Source organism: Pleurodeles waltl, chromosome 1_2 (genome assembly GCF_031143425.1).
Source record: "Pleurodeles waltl isolate 20211129_DDA chromosome 1_2, aPleWal1.hap1.20221129, whole genome shotgun sequence".
Taxonomy (NCBI): domain Eukaryota; kingdom Metazoa; phylum Chordata; class Amphibia; order Caudata; family Salamandridae; genus Pleurodeles; species Pleurodeles waltl.
Genome location: NC_090437.1, coordinates 1,319,134,916 through 1,319,154,569, shown reverse-complemented (window position 1 = coordinate 1,319,154,569; position 19,654 = coordinate 1,319,134,916).

Genomic DNA, 19,654 nt, shown 5'->3' with positions numbered 1-19,654 from the left:
CCGGCGACGTGGGACTCCTTTGTGTAACTTCGGGTGAGCTCTGTTTAACGCATCCTTCTAGTGCCTGTTTCTGGCACTTGTCCGGGTGCTACCTGCTTCTGAGAGGGCTCTTTGTCTTGCTCGACATCCCCTCTCTCTCCTGGTCCAATTTGCCACCTCCTGGTCCCTCCTGGGCTACAGTAGTGTCCAAAAATGCTAACCGCACGATTTGCAACTAGCAAGGCTTGTTGGCGTTCTTTCGGCGGGAAAACACTTCTGCACGACTTTGCACGGCGAGTGGGATCCGTCCACCAAAGAGGAAGTCTCTAGCACTTTTCGTTCCTGCAGAAACCTCAGCATCTTCTGTCCAGTAGAAGCTTCTTTGCACCCACAGCTGGCATTTCCTGGGCATATACCCATCTCCGACTTGCTTGTGACTTTTGGACTTGGTCTCCTTGTTCCACAGGTACCCTAGATTGGAAATCCACAGTTGTTGCATTGTTGGTTTGTGTCTTTCCTTCATTATTCCTCTATCACGACTTCTTTGTCTCTTGGGGAACTTTAGTGCACTTTGCACTCACTTTTCAGGGTCTTGGGGAGGGCTAATTTTCTAACTCTCACTATTTTCTAATAGTCCCAGCGACCCTCTACAAGGTCACATAGGTTTGGGGTCCATTCGTGGTTCGCATTCCACTTTTGGAGTATATGGTTTGTGTTGCCCCTATCCCTATGTGTCCCCATTGCATCCTATTGTAACTATACATTGTTTGCACTGTTTTCTAAGACTATACTTCAGATTTTTGGTATTGTGTACATATAACTTGTGTATATTTGCTATCCTCTTGCTGAGGGTACACTCTAAGATACTTTGGAATATTGTCATAAAAATAAAGTACCTTTATTTTTAGTATAACTGTGTATTGCGTTTTCTTATGATATTGTGCAAGTGACACTTGTGGTACTGTAGTAGCTTCACACGTCTCCTAGTTCAGCTTAAGCTGCTCTGCTAAGCTACCATTATCTATTAGTCTAAGCTGCTAGACACCCTATACACTAATAAGGGATAACTGGGCCTGGTGCAAGGTGCAAGTACCCCTTGGTACTCACTACAAGCCAGTCCAGCCTCCTACATTGGTTGTGCAGCGGTGGGATAAGTGCTTTGAGACTACTTACCACTCTTGTCATTGTACTTTTCATAAGAGAAAAATATACAAAACAAGTTCAGTGTATATACACATAGTCAAAAAGTTTTGCATTTCCTCTTTTCACTCTTTTCTAAGTGCTGAAAAGTACTTCTAACTTTCTAAAAAGTTTAAAAAGTTTTTTTCTCTGTCTTTCTAAAAGCTCTGACAAACTTTTTTCTCTTTTTCTATCACTTTAACTCTCTCTAAAATGTCTGGCACAGGCCAAAATGTTGACCTGTCTAAGATTGCATATGATCACCTTAGCTGGAAAGGAGCAAGGAGTCTCTGCATAGAGAGAGGTTTGAGTGTAGGGAAGAATCCTTCCTTGGAACTGTTACTTAACATGCTTAGAGAACAAGATAAGGCTAAAAGTGCCCCATCTGTTGAAAAAGTAGCTAATGGTTCTCAATCTGATCCAGGGACTCCCCCAGGTAAAGGTTCAGGAAAGAAACTTCTTAGCCTTCCCATTGCAAGACAGTCTAGCATAGTTGGTACTGAGGGGAGTCACATCATACAGATGATGTGCTCTCACATTACACTGTCAGCCAAGCTGTTAGGGTGCCCTCTGTAAGGGACAGGTCTCCTTCTGTTCATTCCCATCATACCTCTGTATCTAGAAATGTCCCTCCCACCAACCCTGATGACAGATTGTTAGAAAGGGAACTCAATAAGTTGAGGGTGGAACAAACCAGACTGAAGCTTAAAAAGCAACAGCTGGATTTGGATAGACAATCTTTAGAATTAGAGAAGGAAAGACAGAAGTTGAGTTTAGAAACCCATGGTGGCAGCAGCAGTATTCCCCATAGTCATCCTGCAAAAGAGCATGATTCCAGGAATCTGCACAAGATAGTTCCCCCTTATAAGGAGGGGGATGACATTAACAAGTGGTTTGCTGCACTTGAGAGGGCCTGTGTTGTACAGGATGTCCCTCAAAGGCAGTGGGCTGCTATCCTATGGCTATCATTTAGTGGAAAAGGTAGGGATAGGCTCCTTACTGTGAAAGAAAGTGATGCCAATAATTTTACAGTTCTTAAGAATGCACTCCTGGATGGTTATGGCTTAACCACTGAACAGTACAGGATAAAGTTCAGAGAGACCAAAATGGAGTCTTCACAAGACTGGGTTGATTTAATTGACCATTCAGTGAAGGCCTTGGAGGGGTGGTTACATGGCAGTAAAGTTACTGATCATGACAGCCTGTATAACTTGATCCTGAGAGAGCATATTCTTAATAATTGTGTGTCTGATTTGTTGCACCAGTACTTGGTGGACTCTGATCTGACCTCTCCCCAAGAATTGGGAAAGAAGGCAGACAAATGGGTCAGAACAAGAGTGAACAGAAAAGTTCATACAGGGGGTGACAAAGATGGCAACAAAAAGAAGGATGGTAAGTCTTCTGACAAGGGTGGGGACAAATCTTAAAATGAGTCTTCATCAGGCCCACAAAAACACTCTGGTGGGGGTGGTGGGTCCAAGTCCTCCTTTAATCAAAACAAAGAAAAGAAACCATGGTGCTATTTATGTAAAGTAAAAGGCCATTGGACAACAGATCTCAGTTGTCCAAAGAAAGGCACCAAGCCTCCTACCACTACAACCCCTACTGCTACACCTAGTGTCCCTACTAATAGCAGTGGTGGTGGGAGCAAACCTACTAATAGCCAATCCAAGGGAGTAGCTGGGCTCACTATTGGTAACTTAGTTGGGGTTGGCCTTGTTAGGGAGGCCGCAGAGGCTGTGTTAGTCTCTGAGGGGGCTATTGATTTAGCCACCTTAGTTGCTTGTCCCCTTAATATGGATAAGTACAAGCAACTACCCCTAATAAATGGTGTTGAGGTTCAGGCCTACAGGGACACTGGTGCCAGTGTGACTATGGTCATAGAGAAACTGGTCCACCCTGAACAACACCTACTTGGTCACCAGTACCAAGTAACCGATGCTCACAACAACACACTTAGCCACCCCATGGCTGTTGTTAATCTCAACTGGGGGGGGGGTTACTGGTCCAAAGAAAGTTGTGGTAGCTTCAGATTTACCTGTAGACTGTCTATTAGGGAATGATTTGGAGACATCAGCTTGGTCAGATGTGGAGTTGGAGGCCCATGCAGCACTGCTGGGCATCCCAGGGCATATTTTTGCTTTGACAAGGGCTCAGGCCAAAAAGCAAAAAGGACAGGGAAGCTTGGATCCTGGAACAATGGACCAAGTGCTCCCTAAAGCTAGGGCTAGTAGAAGCAAACCACTTCCTACTATCCCTCCCTCTACAGTGGATTCAACTTCTGAGGAAGAAGAATTCCCTCCCTGTGCGGAACCTACACCAGAGGAGCTTCAAGCAGACACTGCTGAGCTTTTGGGTGAAGGGGGGCCTGACAGGGAGGAGCTGAGTGTGGCACAGCAAACCTGTCCCACATTAGAGGGTCTAAAACAGCAAGTTGTCAAACAGGCTAATGGGGATGTCAGTGACTCTCACAGAGTTTATTGGGAGGACAACCTCTTGTACACTGAGCATAGGGATCCTAAACCTGGAGCTGCCAGGAGATTAGTGATTCCTCAGGAGTACAGAAAGTTCCTCCTAACTCTTGCCCACGACATTCCCCTAGCTGGGCATCTAGGACAAATGAAAACTTGAGACAGACTTGTTCCCTTGTTTCATTGGCCTAGGATGTCTGAGGACACAAAAGATTTTTGTAAGTCCTGTGAAACCTGTCAAGCCAGTGGCAAGACAGGTGGCACTCCAAAGGCACCCCTTATTCCACTGCCTGTGGTTGGGGTTCCCTTTGAAAGGGTAGGGGTTGACATAGTTGGCCCCCTTGACCCTCCTACTGCTTCAGGCAATAGATTCATCTTGGTGGTAGTGGACCATGCCACAAGATATCCTGAAGCTATTCCTCTAAGGACCACTACAGCTCTTGCAGTGGCAAAGGCCCTCCTAGGAAAGTTTTCCAGGGTGGGTTTCCCAAAGGAAGTGGTATCAGACAGAGGAAGCAATTTCATGTCTGCATACTTAAAGGCCATGTGGAAGGAGTGTGGTGTAACTTACAAGTTCACTACACCCTATCATCCACAAACTAATGGACTGGTGGAGAGATTTAACAAAACTCTCAAAGGCATGATTATGGGTCTCCCTGAAAAACTCTGCAGGAGATGGGATATCCTGTTACCATGCCTCCTTTTTGCCTACAGGGAGGTACCCCAGAAAGGAGTGGGCTTCAGCCCCTTGGAACTTCTTTTTGGACACCCTGTTAGGGGTCCACTCACACTTGTAAAGGAGGGTTGGGAACAACCTTTAAAAGCTCCTAAGCAGGATATTGTGGATTATGTACTTGGCCTCAGATCAAGGATGGCTGAGTACATTGAAAAGACCAGTAAAAACCTTCAGGCCAGCCAAGAGCTCCAGAAGCAATGGCATGATCAGAAGGCTGTTTTGGTTCAGTACCAACCAGGGCAGAAAGTGTGGGTCTTGGAGCCTGTGGCCCCAAGAGCACTCCAAGATAAATGGAGTGGTCCCCACACAATTGTTGAGAAAAAGGGTGAAGTCACCTATTTAGTTGACTTAGGCACTGCAAGGAGTCCTCTTAGGGTACTCCATGTAAACCGCCTGAAACCCTACTATGACAGGGCTGATCTCACCCTGCTCATGGCAGCTGATGAGGGACAGGAAGAAGACAGTGATCCTCTACCTGATCTCTTCTCTTCCACAGAACAAGATGCTCTGGTGGAAGGTGTAGTTTTGGCTGATTGTCTTACTGCTGAGCAGAAAGACCATTGCATAAACCTCCGAGATCAATTCTCTGAACTCTTCCCTACTGTGCCAGGTACCACTTCTTGGTGTGAGCACACTATAGATACTGGAGACAGTTTACCTGTCAAAAGTAAGATCTATAGGCAGCCTGACCATGTCAGGGACTGCATAAAGCAAGAAGTTCAGAAAATGTTAGAACTAGGAGTGGTTGAGCACTCTGAAAGTCCATGGGCTTCTCCTGTGGTACTTGTACCAAAACCCCATTCCAAAGATGGAAAGAAGGAAATGCGGTTTTGTGTAGACTATAGAGGTCTCAACTTGGTAACCAAAACTGATGCTCACCCTATACCCAGGGCAGATGAGCTCATAGATACACTGGCATCTGCCAAGTATCTAAGCACTTTTGACTTGAATGCAGGGTATTGGCAGATCAAATTGTCAGAAGATGCTAAACCTAAGACTGCATTTTCAAGCATTGGAGGACATTACCAGTTTACTGTAATGCCTTTTGGTTTGAAAAATGCACCTGCCACTTTTCAGAGGTTGGTGAACACAGTCCTGCAAGGGCTGGAGGCTTTCAGTGCAGCATATTTGGACGATATAGCTGTCTTTAGCTCCAGCTGGGATGATCACCTGGTCTACCTATGGAAAGTTTTGGAGGCCCTGCAAAAGGCAGGCCTCACTATCAAGGCTTCAAAGTGCCAGATAGGGCAGGGTAAGGTGGTTTATCTGGGACACCTTGTTGGTGGGGAACAGATTGCACCACTTCAGGGGAAAATCCAAACAATTATTGATTGGGTTCCCCCTACCACTCAAACTCAGGTGAGAGCCTTCCTAGGCCTCACTGGGTATTACAGGAGGTTCATTAAGAACTATGGCTCCATTGCAGCCCCTCTTAATGACCTCACTTCCAAGAAGATGCCTAAAAAGGTATTATGGACAGCAAACTGTCAGAAAGCTTTTGAGGAGCTGAAGCAGGCCATGTGCTCTGCACCTGTCCTGAAAAGCCCTTGTTACTCTAAACAATTCTATGTCCAAACTGATGCATCTGAATTAGGAGTAGGGGCAGTCCTATCACAACTTAATTCTGAGTGCCAGGATCAACCTGTTGCTTTTATTAGTAGGAGGTTGACCCCTAGAGAAAAGCGTTGGTCTGCCATAGAGAGGGAGGCCTTTGCTGTGGTCTGGGCTCTGAAGAAGTTGAGGCCATACCTGTTTGGCACTCACTTCATTGTTCAGACAGACCACAAACCTCTACTTTGGCTAAAACAAATGAAAGGTGAAAATCCTAAATTGTTGAGGTGGTCCATATCCCCACAGGGAATGGACTATACAGTGGAACATAGACCTGGGAGTAGCCACTCCAATGCAGATGGACTCTCCAGATATTTCCACTTAGACAATGAAGACTCATCAGGTCATGGCTAGTCTTATTGTCCTTCGTTTGGGGGGGGGTTGTGTAGGAAAGTACCATCTTGCCTGGCATGTTACCGCCATTTTTCACTGTATATATGTTGTTTTAGTTGTATGTGTCACTGGGACCCTGTTCTCCAGGGCCCCAGAGCTCATAAGTGTGCCTGACTGTGTTACCTGTGTAGTGACTAACTGTCTCACTGAGGCTCTGCTAATCAGAACCTCAGTGGTTATGCTCTCTCATTTCTTTCCAAATTGTCACTAACAGGCTAGTGACCAATTTTACCAATTTACATTGGCTTACTGGAACACCCTTATAATTCCCTAGTATATGGTACTGAGGTACCCAGGGTATTGGGGTTCCAGGAGATCCCTATGGGCTGCAGCATTTCTTTTGCCACCCATAGGGAGCTCTGACAATTCTTACACAGGCCTGCCACTGCAGCCTGAGTGAAATAACGTCCATGTTATTTCACAGCCATTTTACACTGCACTTAAGTAACTTATAAGTCACCTATATGTCTAACCTTTACCTGGTAAAGGTTAGGTGCAAAGTTACTTAGTGTGAGGGCACCCTGGCACTAGCCAAGGTGCCCCCACATTGTTCAGGGCCAATTCCCTGAACTTTGTGAGTGCGGGGACACCATTACACGCGTGCACTACATATAGGTCAATACCTATATGTAGCTTCACAATGGTAACTCCGAATATGGCCATGTAACATGTCTAAGATCATGGAATTGCCCCCTCTATGCCATCCTGGCATTGTTGGCACAATTCGATGATCCCAGTGGTCTGTAGCACAGACCCTGGTACTGCCAAACTGCCTTTCCTGGGGTTACACTGCAGCTGCTGCTGCTGCCAACCCCTCAGACAGGGTTCTGCCCCCCTGGGGTCAAGCCAGGCTTGTCCCAGGATGGCAGAACAAAGGACTTCCTCTGAGAGAGGGTGTTACACCCTCTCCCTTTGGAAAATGGTGTGAAGGCAGGGGAGGAGTAGCCTCCCCCAGCCTCTGGAAATGCTTTCTTGGGCACAGATGTGCCCAATTCTGCATAAGCCAGTCTACACCGGTTCAGGGACCCCTTAGCCCCTGCTCTGGCGCGAAACTGGACAAAGGAAAGGGGAGTGACCACTCCCCTGACCTGCACCTCCCCTGGGAGGTGTCCAGAGCTCCTCCAGTGTGCTCCAGACCTCTGCCATCTTGGAAACAGAGGTGCTGCTGGCACACTGGACTGCTCTGAGTGGCCATTGCCACCAGGTGACGTCAGAGACTCCTTCTGATAGGCTCCTTCAGGTGTTAGTAGCCTATCCTCTCTCCTAAGTAGCCAAACCCTCTTTTCTGGCTATTTAGGGTCTCTGTCTCTGGGGAAACTTTAGATAACGAATGCAAGAGCTCATCCGAGTTCCTCTGCATCTCTCTCTTCACCTTCTGATAAGGAATCGACTGCTGACCGCGCTGGAAGCCTGCAAAACTGCAACAAAGTAGCTAAGACGACTACTGCAACTCTGTAACGCTGATCCTGCCGCCTTCTCGACTGTTTTCCTGTTTGTGCATGCTGTGGGGGTAGTCTGCCTCCTCTCTGCACCAGAAGCTCTGAAGAAATCTCCCGTGGGTCGACGGAATCTTCCCCCTGCAACCGCAGGCACCAAAAAGCTGCATTACCGGTCCCTTGGGTCTCCTCTCAGCACAACGAGTGAGGTCCCTCGAATCCAGCAACTCTGTCCAAGTGACCCCCACAGTCCAGTGACTCTTCAGTCCAAGTTTGGTGGAGGTAAGTCCTTGCCTCACCTCGCTGGGCTGCATTGCTGGGAACCGCAACTTTTGCAGCTACTCCGGCCTCTGTGCACTTCCGGCGGAAATCCTTTGTACACAGCCAAGCCTCGGTCCACGGCACTCTAACCTGCATTGCACGACTTTCTAAGTTGGTCTCCGGCGATGTGGGACTCCTTTGTGTAACTTTGGGTGAGCACCATTTCACGCATCCTTGTAGTGCCTGTTTCTGGCTCTTCTCCGGGAGCTACGTGCTTTTGAGAGGGCTCCTTGTCTTGCTCGACAGACCCTCTCTCTCCTGGTCCAATTTGCGACCTCCTGGTCCCTCCTGGGCCACAGCAGCGTCCAAAAATACTAACCGCACGATTTGCAACTAGCAAGGCTTGTTGGCGGTCTTTCGGCAAAAAAACACTTCTGCACGACTCTCCGCGGCGAGCGGAATCCGTCCACCAAAGGGGAAGTCTCTATCCCTTTTTGTTCCTGCAGAAACCTCAGCTTCTTCTGTCCAGTAGAAGCTTCTTTGCAGCCACAGCTGGCATTTCCTGGGCATATGCCCATCTCCGACTTGCTTGTGACTTTTGGACTTGGTCCCCTTGTTCCACAGGTACCCTAGATTGGAAATCCACAGTTGTTGCATTGTTGGTTTGTGTCTTTCCTGCATTATTCCTCTATCACGACTTCTTTGTCTCTTGGGGAACTTTAGTGCACTTTGCACTCACTTTTCAGGGTCTTGGGGAGGGCTAATTTTCTAACTCTCACTATTTTCTAATAGTCCCAGCGACCCTCTACAAGGTCACATAGGTTTGGGGTCCATTCGTGGTTCGCATTCCACTTTTGGAGTATATGGTTTGTGTTGCCCCTATCCCTATGTGTCCCCATTGCATCCTATTGTAACTATACATTGTTTGCACTGTTTTCTAAGACTATACTGCATATTTTTGGTATTGTGTACATATAACTTGTGTATATTTGCTATCCTCTTGCTGAGGGTACACTCTAAGATACTTTGGCATATTGTCATAAAAATAAAGTACCTTTATTTTTAGTATAATTGTGTATTGTGTTTTCTTATGATATTGTGCAAGTGACACTTGTGGTACTGTAGTAGCTTCACACGTCTCCTAGTTCAGCCTAAGCTGCTCTGTTAAGCTACCATTATCTATCAGTCTAAGCTGCTAGACACCCTATACACTAATAAGGGATAACTGGGCCTGGTGCAAGGTGCAAGTACCCCTTGGTACTCACTACAAGCCAGTCCAGCCTCCTACAACCGCCATCTCAAGCACCGCTCCGCTGGGCCCTTCATCTCAAGCACCGCTCCGCTGGGCCCTTCATCTCAAGCACCGCTCCGCTGGGCCCTTCATCTCAAGCACCGCTCCGCTGGGCACCGCCGTCTCAAGCACCGCTCCGCTGGGCACCGCCGTCTCAAGCACAGCTCCGCTGGGCCCTTCATCTCAAATCACCGCTCCGCTGGGCCCTTCATCTCAAGCACCGCTCCGCTGGGCCCTTCATCTCAAGCACCGCTCCGCTGGGCACCGCCGTCTCAAGCACCGCTCCGCTGGGCACCGCCGTCTCAAGCACTGCTCCGCTGGGCCCTTCATCTCAAGCACCGCTCCGCTGGGCCCTTCATCTCAAGCACCGCTCCGCTGGGCCCTTCATCTCAAGCACCGCTCCGCTGGGCACCGCCGTCTCAAGCACCGCTCCGCTGGGCACCGCCGGCTCAAGCACCGCTCCGCTGGGCCCTTCATCTCAAGCACCGTTCCGCTGGGCCCTTCATCTCAAGCACCGCTCCGCCGGTCCCTTCATCTCAAGCACCGCTCCGCTGGGCACCGCCGTCTCAAGCACCGCTCCGCTGGGCACCGCCGTCTCAAGCAGCGCTCCGCTGGGCCCTTCCTCTCAAGCACCGCTCCGCTGGGCCCTTCATCTCAAGCACCGCTCCGCTGGGCCCTTCATCTCAAGCACCGCTCCGCTGGGCCCTTCATCTCAAGCACCGCTACGCTGGGCACCGCCGTCTCAAGCACCGCTCCGCTGGGCACCGCCGTCTCAAGCACCGCTCCGCTGGGCCATTCATCTCAAGCACCGCTCCGCTGGGCCCTTCATCTCAAGCACCGCTCCGCTGGGCCCTTCATCTCAAGCACCGCTCCGCTGGGCACCGCCGTCTCAAGCACCGCTCCGCTGGACCCTTCATCTCAAGCACTGTTCACGGTTCACTGTGCCCACCATGCATCCTCCTTGACCAGTGGAGACATTTATCCACCTGATGGACTGTGGCTTTGCACTCCCCAGGATGGTACAGTGGGCAAGCCACCCACTGTAGAGACTTGAGAGACTGTGGCTTTGCACTCCCCAGGATGGTACAGTGGGCAAGCCACCCACTGTAGAAACATTGAGAGACTGTGGCTTTGCACTCCCCAGGAGCCCCCCCCCCCTTCCCTTCCCCTGAGGTGCCTGTAGTTTTGTCACCAGATGCCCCTGCAGTGTTCTCTCCAAAGGACTCAGGTCTCCTGTGTGGGCTTTGCCCTTGTGTTGCTACACTTTGGCCCACGGACAAATCGAATTTCGTATGATGTGCAGGACTAATTGCTTCGGTTATCCACTGCTGTGTATATGGACTATTTAAAATACAAATATTTTTGCTAGTTGACCAATACTTAGAAGAGGCTATTTTCTACATAAATTTTTATTCACAATTTGATTATGTCATTGCATTTTTTAGGGGGGTTTGGGTGGTGTCACTGTGACTTGTTGCTCTGCATTGGTGTGTACATATTGGGGGGGGGTGGGGGTCGCATATGTGTGTGCCCGTAACCTTTCGTCCTCCCCCCTCCCGTGTGTCCTAGGTGCAGTACTCACCGTTGTCGTCTGCGCCGGAGTTCGTACTCGTGGTAGATGAGCAGGTAGACGAGAGCAGGTAGGATGTTCAATTCGGGTTCCATGCTGTCCTCCGTCCTCGTGGAGTGTGTAGAGGTGAGCGTTTTCCCGTTCGTAGTCTGTTTCCGCCGTGTTTTTATCGGCGGTGCTCCCGCCCCGGAAAAGGTGGCGGATTGGTGAGTTGTGATAGTGTGGGCGGTACATTGTCTGCCGCCTGCCTGTTGGCGGTGAGCGCCGCGCTGTTTGTTTGTACCGCCATGGCGGTCGGAGTGTTAAAGTGGCGGGCTGTGTTGGCGGTTCCCGCCAGGGTCAGAATTCCATTTTTTGGACCGCCAGCCTGTTGGCAGGTTGGCCGCCGCTTTATCACCGACCGTCAGGGTTAGAATCACCCCCTTAGTGTGTGGGCATCCTGGCACTAGCCAAGGTGCACCCACATCGCTCAGGGCAAATTCCACAGACTTTGTGAGTGTGGGGACACCATTTCACACGTGCACTATACATAGGTCACTACCTATGTAGAGCGTCACAATGGTAACTCTGAACATGGCCATGTAACATGTCTAAGATCATGGAATTGTCACCCCAATGCCATTCTGGCATTGGGGAGACAATTCCATGATCCCCCGAGTCTCTAGCACAGACCCAGGTACTGCCAAACTGCCTTTCCCGGGGTTTCACTGCAGCTGCTGCTGCTGCCAAAACCTCAGACAGGTTTCTGCCCTCCTGGGGTCCAGCCAGGCTTGGCCCAGGAAGGCAGAACAAAGGACTTCCTCAGAGAGAGGGTGTTACACCCTCTCCCTTTGCAAAAAGGTGTCAGGGCTGGGGAGGAGTAGCCTCCCCCAGCCTCTGGAAATGCCTTGATGGACACAGATGGTGCCCATTTCTGCATAAGCCAGTCTACACCGGTTCAGGGATCCCCCAGCCCTGGTCTGGCGCGAAACTGGACAAAGGAAAGGGGAGTGACCACTCCCCTGACCTGCACCTCCCAGGGGAGGTGCCCAGAGCTCCTTCAGTGTGCTCCAGACCTCTGCCATCTTGGAAACAGAGGTGTTGCTGGCACACTGGACTGCTCTTAGTGGCCAGTGCCAGCAGGTGACGTCAGAGACTCCTTCTGATAGGCTCTTACCTGTGTTGCTAGCCTATCCTCCTTCCTAGGTAGCCAAACTTCCTTTTCTGGCTATTTAGGGTCTCTGCTTTGGGGAATTCTTTAGATAACGAATGCAAAAGCTCATCAGAGTTCTTCTGCATCTCTCTCTTCACCTTCTGCCAAAGGATCGACCGCTGACTGCTCAGGACGCCTGCAAAACCGCAACAAAGTAGCAAAGACGACTACTGCAACCTTGTATCGCTGATCCTGCCACTTTCTCAACTGTTTCCTGGTGGTGCATGCTCTGGGGTTGCCTGCCTCCTTCTTGCACCAGGAGCTCTGAAGAAATCTCCTGTGGGACGACGGAATCTTCCCCCTGCAACCGCAGGCAACAAAAGACTGCATCACCGGTCCTCTGGGTCCCCTCGCAGCATGACGAGCGTGGTCCCTGGAACTCAGCAACTCTGTCCAAGTGATTCCCACAGTCCAGTGACTCTTCAGTCCAAGTTTGGTGGAGGTAAGTCCTGGCCTCCCCATGCTAGACTGCATTGCTGGGTACCGCGTGATTTGCAGCTGTTCCGGCTCCTGTGCACTCTTACAGGATTTCCTTTGTGCACAGCCAAGCCTGGATCCCTGACACTCTAACCTGCAGTGCACAACCCCCTGAGTTGTCCTCTGGCGTCGTGGGACTCCCTTTTGTGTCTTTGGTGAGTTCTGGTTCACTCCTCTTCTAAGTGCCTGTGGGAAAGTACCATCTTGCCTGGCATGTTACCCCCATTTTTCACTGTATATATGTTGTTTTAGTTGTATGTGTCACTGGGACCCTGTTCACCAGGGCCCCAGTGCTCATAAGTGTGCCTGAATGTGTTACCTGTGTAGTGACTAACTGTCTCACTGAGGCTCTGCTAATCAAAACCTCAGTGGTTATGCTCTCTCATTTCTTTCAAATTGTCACTAACAGGCTAGTGACCAATTTTACCAATTTACATTGGCTTACTGGAACACCCTTATAATTCCCTAGTATATGGTACTAAGGTACCCAGGGTATTGGGGTTCCAGGAGATCCCTATGGGCTGCAGCATTTCTTTTGCCACCCATAGGGAGCTCTGACAATTCTTACACAGGCCTGCCACTGCAGCCTGAGTGAAATAACGTCCACGTTATTTCACAGCCATTTTACACTGCACTTAAGTAACTTATAAGTCACCTATATGTCTAACCTTTACCTGGTAAAGGTTAGGTGCAAAGTTACTTAGTGTGAGGGCACCCTGGCACTAGCCAAGGTGCCCCCACATTGTTCAGAGCCAATTCCCTGAACTTTGTGAGTGCGGGGACACCATTACACACGTGCACTACATATAGGTCACTACCTATATGTAGCTTCACAATGGTAACTCCGAATATGGCCATGTAACATGTCTAAGATCATGGAATTGACCCCTCTATGCCATCCTGGCATTGTTGGCACAATTCGATGATCCCAGTGGTCTGTAGCACAGACCCTGGTACTGCCAAACTGCCTTTCCTGGGGTTTCACTGCAGCTGCTGCTGCTGCCAACCCCTCAGACAGGTTTCTGCCCCCCTGGGGTCAAGCCAGGCTTGTCCCAGGATGGCAGAACAAAGGACTTCCTCCGAGAGAGGGTGTTACACCCTCTCCCTTTGGAAAATGGTGTGAAGGCAGGGGAGGAGTAGCCTCCCCCAGCCTCTGGAAATGCTTTCTTGGGGACAGATGTGCCCAATTCTGCATAAGCCAGTCTACACCGTTTCAGGGACCCCTTAGCCCTGCTCTGGCGCGAAACTGGACAAAGGAAAGGGGAGTGACCACTCCCCTGACCTGCACCTCCCCTGGGAGGTGTCCAGAGCTCCTAGAGTGTGCTCCAGACCTCTGCCATCTTGGAAACAGAGGTGCTGCTGGCACACTGGACTGCTCTGAGTGGCCAGTGCCACCAGGTGACGTCAGAGACTCCTTCTGATAGGCTCCTTCAGGTGTTAGTAGCCTATCCTCTCTCCTAAGTAGCCAAACCCTCTTTTCTGGCTATTTAGGGTCTCTGTCTCTGGGGAAACTTTAGATAACGAATGCAAGAGCTCATCAGAGTTCCTCTGCATCTCTCTCTTCACCTTCTGCCAAGGAATCGACTGCTGACCGCGCTGGAAGCCTGCAACACTGCAACAAAGTAGCAAAGACGACTACTGCAACTCTGTAACGCTGATCCTGCCGCCTTCTCGACTGTTTTCCTGGTGGTGCATGCTGTGGGGGTAGTCTGCCTCCTCTCTGCACTAGAAGCTCCGAAGAAATCTCCCGTGGGTCGACGGAATCTTCCCCCTGCAACCGCAGGCACCAAAAAGCTGCATTACCGGTCCCTTGGGTCTCCTCTCAGCACGACGAGCGAGGTCCCTCGAATCCAGCAACTGTGTCCAAGTGGCATTCACAGTCCAGTGACTCTTCAGTTCAAGTTTGGTGGAGGTAAGTCCTTGCCTCACCTCGCTAGACTGCATTGCTGGAAACCGCGACTTTTGCAGCTACTCCGGCCCCTGTGCACTTCCGGCAGAAATCCTTTCTGCACAGCCAAGCTTGTGTCCACGGCACTCTAACCTGCATTGCACGACTTTCTAAGTTGGTCTCCAGCGACGTGGGACTCCTTTGTGTAACTTCGGGTGAGCACTGTTTCACGCATCCTTGTAGTGCCTGTTTCTGGCACTTCTCTGGGTGCTACCTGCTTCTAAGAGAGTTCCTTGTCTTGCTCGACGTCCCCTCTACCTCCTGGTCCAATTTGCGACCGCCTGGTCCCTCCTGGGCCACAGCAGCGTCCAAAAACGCTAACTACACGATTTGCAGCTAGCAAGGCTTGTTGGCGTTCTTTTAGCGGGAAAACACATTTGCACAACTCTCCACGGCGAGAGGGATCCGTCCACCAAAGGGGAAGTCTCTAGCCCTTTTCGTTCCTGCAGAAACCTCAGCTTCTTCTGTCCAGTAGAAGCTTCTTTGCATCCACAGCTGGCATTTCCTGGGCATATGCCCATCTCCGACTTGCTTGTGACTTTTGGACTTGGTCCCCTTGTTCCACAGGTACCCTAGATTGGAAATCCACAGTTGTTGCATTGTTGGTTTGTGTCTTTCCTGCATTATTCCTCTATCACGACTTCTTTGTCTTTTGGGGAACTTTAGTGCACTTTGCACTCACTTTTCAGGGTCTTGGGGAGGGCTAATTTTCTAACTCTCATTATTTTCTAATAGTCCCAGCGACCCTCTACAAGGTCACATAGGTTTGGGGTCTATTCGTGGTTCGCATTCCACTTTTGGAGTATATGGTTTGTGTTGCCCCTATCCCTATGTGTCCCCATTGCATCCTATTGTAACTATACATTGTTTGCACTGTTTTCTAAGACTATGCTGCATATTTTTGGTATTGTGTACATATATCTTGTGTATATTTCCTATCCTCTCACTGAGGGTACACTCTAAGATACTTTGGCATATTGTCATAAAAATAAAGTACCTTTATTTTTAGTATAACTGTGTATTGTGTTTTCTTATGATATTGTGCAAGTGACACTTGTGGTACTGTAGTAGCTTCACACGTCTCCTAGTTCAGCCTAAGCTGCTCTGCTAAGGTACCATTATCTATCAGCCTAAGCTGCTAGACACCCTATACACTAATAAGGGATAACTGGGCCTGGTGCAAGGTGCAAGTACCCCTTGGTACTCACTACAAGCCAGTCCAGCCTCCTACAGTGCCTGTTCCGGTTCTTCCCGGGGTGCTGCCTGCTTCTGTGAGGACTCCCTGACTTGCTGGGCGCCCTCTCTGTCTCCTCATCCAAGTGGCGACATCCTGGTCCATCCTGGGCCACAGCAGCATCCAAAAACCCTAACTGTGACTCTTGCAGCTAGCAAAGCTTGTTTGCGGTCTTTCTGTGTGGGAACACCTCTTCAAGCTTCTTCACGACGTGGGACATCCATCCTCCAAAGGGGAAGTTTCTAGCCCTCTTCGTTCTTGCAGAATCCACCGCTCCTACCATCCGGTGGCAGCTTCTTTGCACCCTCAGCTGGCATTTCCTGGGCATCTGCCCAATCTCGACTTTGTCGCGACTCTTGGACTTGGTCCCCTTGTTCCACAGGTACTCTCGTCCGGAAATCCACTTTGGTTGCATTGCTGGTGTCTGTCTTCCTTGCAGAATTCCCCTATCACGACTTCTGTGCTCTCTGGGGAATATAGGTGCACTTTACACCTACTTTTCAGGGTCTTGGGGTGGGCTATTTTTCTAACCCTCACTGTTTTCTTACAGTCCCAGCGACCCTCTACAAGCTCACATAGGTTTGGGGTCCATTCGTGGTTCGCATTCCACTTTTGGAGTATATGGTTTGTGTTGCCCCTATACCTATGTGCTCCTATTGTCTACTAATCTACTGTAACTTTACATTGCTTGCATTAAATCCTTTTGCTATTACTGCATATTTTTGGTATTGTGTACATATTTCTTGTGTATATTTGGCATCCTCATACTGAGGGTACTCACTGAGATACTTTTGGCATATTGTCATAAAAATAAAGTACCTTCATTTTTAGTTTATCTGTGTATTGTGTTTTCTTATGATATTGTGCATGTGACACCAGTGGTATAGTAGGAGCTTTGCATGTCTCCTAGTTCAGCCTAAGCTGCTGTGCTATAGCTACCTTCTACCAGCCTAAGCTGCTAGAAACACTTCTTCTACACTAATAAGGGATAACTGGACCTGGTACAGAGTGTAAGTACCCCTTGGTACCCACTACAAGCCAGGCCAGCCTCCTACAACAGGGCATCAGTATTTCTTTGAACTTATGTAGGAGGCTGGACTGGCTTGTATGAGTACCAAGGGGTACTTGCACCTTGCCAAACTGCCTTTTGGCCAAACTTATCCCTTATTAGTGTATAGGGTGTCTAGCAGCTTAGGCTGATAGATAATGGTAGCTTAGCAGAGCAGCTTAGGCTGAACTAGGAGACGTGTGAAGCTACTACAGTACCACCTAGTGTCATATGCACAGTATCATAAGAAAACACAATACACAGTTATACTAAAAATAAAGGTACTTTATTTTTATGACAATATGCCAAAGTATCTTAGAGTGTACCCTCAGTGAGAGGATAGGAAATATACACAAGATATATATACACCATAGCAAAAATATGCAGTATAGTCTTAGAAAACAGTGCAAACAATGTATAGTTACAATAGGATGCAATGGGGAAACATAGGGATAGGGGCAACACAAACCATATACTCCAAAAGTGGAATGCGAACCACGAATGGACCCCAAACCTATGTGACCTTGTAGAGGGTCGCTGGGACTATTAGAAAATAGTGAGAGTTAGAAAAATAACCCTCCCCAAGACCCTGAAAAGTGAGTGCAAAGTGCACTAAAGTTCCCCTAAGGACAAAGAAGTTGTGTTAGAGGAATAATGCAGGAAAGACACAAACCAGCAATGCAACAACTGTGGATTTCCAATCTAGGGTACCTGTGGAACAAGGGGACCAAGTCCAAAAGTCACAAGCACGTCGGAGATGGGCAGATGCCCAGGAAATGCCAGCTGCGGGTGCAAAGAAGCTTCTACTGGACAGAAGAAGCTGAGGTTTCTGCAGGAACGAAAAGGGCTAGAGACTTTCCCTTTGGTGGACTTATCCCACTCCCCTGGGAGAGTCGTGCAGAAGTGTTTTCCTGCCGAAAGGATGCCAACAAGCCTTTCTAGACGCAAATCGTGCGTTTGGCATTTTTGGACGCTGCTGGGGCCCAGGAGGGACCAGGAGGTCGCAAATTGGACCTGAAGAGAGAGGGGACGTCTAGCAAGACAAACAGCCCTCACTGAAGCAGGTAGCACCCGGAGAAGTGCCAGAAACAGGCACTACGAGGATGCCTGAAACGGTGCTCGTCGAAGTTCCACAAAGGAGTCCCACGTCGCCGGAGACCAACTTAGAAAGTCGTGCAATGCAGGTTAGAGTGCTGTGGACCCAGGCTTGGCTGTGAACGAAGGATTTTCGCCGGAAGTGCACAGGGGTCGGAGTAGCTGCAAAGTCGCGGTTCCCAGCAATGCAGCCCAGCGAGGTGAGGCAAGGACTTACCTCCACCAAACTTGGGCTGAAGAGTCACTGGACTGTGGGGGTCACTTGGACAGAGTTGCTGGATTCGAGGGACCTCGCTCGTCGTGCTGAGAGGAGACCCAAGGGACCGGTAATGCAGCTTTTTGGTGCCTGCGGTTGCAGGGGGAAGATTCCGTCGACCCACGGGAGATTTCTTCGGAGCTTCTGGTGCAGAGAGGAGGCAGGCTACCCCCGCAGCATGCACAAGCAGGAAAACAGTCGAGAAGGCGGCAGGATCAGCGTTACAGAGTTGCAGTAGTCGTCTTTGCTACTATGTTGCAGGTTTGCAGGCTTCCAGCGCTGTCAGCAGTCGTTTCCTTATCAGAAGGTGAAGAGGGAGATGCAGAGGAACTCGGATGAGCTCTTGCATTCGTTATCTGAAGTTTCCCCAGAGACAGAGACCCTAAATAGCCAGAAAAGAGGGTTTGGCTACTTAGGAGAGAGGATAGGCTACTAACACCTGAAGGAGCCTATCAGCAGGAGTCTCTGACGTCACCTGGTGGCACTGGCCACTCAGAGCAGTCCAGTGTGCCAGCAGCACCTCTGTTTCCAAGATGGCAGAGGTCTGGAGCACACTGGAGGAGCTCTGGACACCTCCCAGGGGAGGTGCAGGTCAGGGGAGTGGTCACTCCCCTTTCCTTTGTCCAGTTTCGCGCCAGAGCAGGGGCTAAGGGGTCCCTGAACCGGTGTAGACTGGCTTATGCAGAATTGGGCACATCTGTGCCCAACAAAGCATTTCCAGAGGCTGGGGGAGGCTACTCCTCCCCTGCCTTCACACCATTTTCCAAAGGGAGAGGGTGTCACACCCTCTCTCAGAGGAAGTTCTTTGTTCTGCCATCCTGGGCCAGGCCTGGCTGGACCCCATGAGGGCAGATGCCTGTCTGAGGGGTTGGCAGAAGCAGCAGCTGCAGTGAAACCCCAGGAAGGGCAGGTTGGCAGTACCAGGGTCTGTGCTACAGACCACTGGGATCATGGGATTGTGCCAACTATGCCAGGATGGCATAGAGGGGGAAATTCCATGATCATAGACATGTTACATGGCCATATTCGGAGTTACCATTGTGAAGCTACATATAGGTAGTGACCTATATGTAGTGCACGCGTGTAATGGTGTCCCCGCACTCACAAAGTTCAGGGAATTGGCTCTGAACAATGTGGGGGCACCTTGGCTAGTGCCAGGGTGCCCTCACACTAAGTAACTTTGCACCTAACCTTTACCAGGTAAAGGTTAGACATATAGGTGACTTATAAGTTACTTAAGTGCAGTGTAAAATGGCTGTGAAATAACGTGGACGTTATTTCACTCAGGCTGCAGTGGCAGGCCTGTGTAAGAATTGTCAGAGCTCCCTATGGGTGGCGAAAGAAATGCTGCAGCCCATAGGGATCTCCTGGAACCCCAATACCCTGGGTACCTCAGTACCATATACTAGGGAATTATAAGGGTGTTCCAGTAAGCCAATGTAAATTGGTAAAAATGGTCACTAGCCTGTCATTGACA